Source organism: Chenopodium album, chromosome 2, assembly GCF_948465745.1.
Source record: "Chenopodium album chromosome 2, dcCheAlbu1.1, whole genome shotgun sequence".
Classification (NCBI taxonomy): Eukaryota; Viridiplantae; Streptophyta; class Magnoliopsida; order Caryophyllales; family Amaranthaceae; genus Chenopodium; species Chenopodium album.
In genome coordinates this window covers 62,993,027-62,994,227 of record NC_137835.1, presented here as the reverse complement: position 1 = coordinate 62,994,227, position 1,201 = coordinate 62,993,027, and the positions used below count along the sequence as shown (strand labels likewise).

General features: G+C 39.3%; 1 non-coding gene across 1 annotated transcript; it reads right to left on the bottom strand.

Moving 5' to 3' along the window:
- Positions 1-783: 783 nt before the first annotated feature.
- LOC145608972 (small nucleolar RNA R71) lies at positions 784-890 on the bottom strand. Its single transcript, XR_014105966.1, has one exon. It is a non-coding gene; the product is annotated as a small nucleolar RNA R71 (small nucleolar RNA).
- Positions 891-1,201: the final 311 nt, after the last annotated feature.

Sequence of the window (1,201 nt, the reverse complement as noted above, 5' to 3'; positions counted from 1 at the left end):
TATCTACTTTAGTTAGAGGACTTAGGAATTATTTTTGATTAGGGGATACGACTTTACCTTGTCAAAATTTGGCGCCGTTGCCGGGGAAACGGTTTTATTTTTATTTCTGATTGTTTTTGTAGTCTAGATTATTTCCCCTTTTTTTTGTCTCAGAGAGCGTTACTTCTCTGAGACAAAGCTCTCTAAGACAAATCTCACATTTGCTTCTAGTTTTTTTTGTTTATGCCCAGGTGTTCCAGATCAGGCTACATCCCATTCGATCCTGAGATCGAACGTTCCTTCCATAGATAGAAAAATCTCTAAAAGCAAATCCTGGCGGATTCTGGTGATAATAACAATAATCACCGCGATCCCCCAACTGGTTCTAGCGATTTAGAGGCATCATCAGACGCAGAATCAGAGATGACGGCTCCAAAGAAGCTTAGTGATTATTCTCAACCAAAGCTTACGGATTTTTCACATCTCACCCCTACTCCGGCTCTTGATGGGGTTCAATTTGAAATTAAACCTCAATTTATAACGATGATAGAGAGGAAGCAATTCAGTGGAGCCAAGGGTGAAGACCCAAATCTTCACATTGCCGACTATTGTCAATATTGCAACACCATCAGGCAAGGCGGGGTCACTCAAGACCAAATCAGGGAGATTCTCTTTCCCTTCTCTTTAACTGGAAAAGCTAAATTGTGGTTTAATGGCTTAAATAAAACTACACTTGGTATAACTGACTGGGAAACTCTTGTTTTGAATTTTTATAACAAGTATTATCCTGCAGAGAGAACAGCCGTACTACGGAGTGCGATCCAGAACTTTGCCCAAGAAGCTGATGAATCCTTATATGAGGCTTGGGAGAGGTTCAAAGATTTACAAAGAGATTGCCCTCACCATAATTTAGCGCAATGGCAGTTAATCCAAACCTTTTATAATGGCCTTGGAAATTCTTCTCGACTAATTTTAGACTCTGCAGCTAGTGGGAGATTTATGAATCTTGATGTTGATGATGCAGGTCAGGTTATTGAAGACATAGCAATACACAATTCCCAATATGGGAACCCTAGAGGATTTGCTAACATGGGGAAGCATAGTGTCGACTATGTATCCTTTTTGCAAGCTCAACTAACCTCTATTTGCCAAAAATTAGATAATCTGAGTACTGCTAATGTAGCTAATGTTTTTGCTATTAATAATAATTCTAATGAGGCTT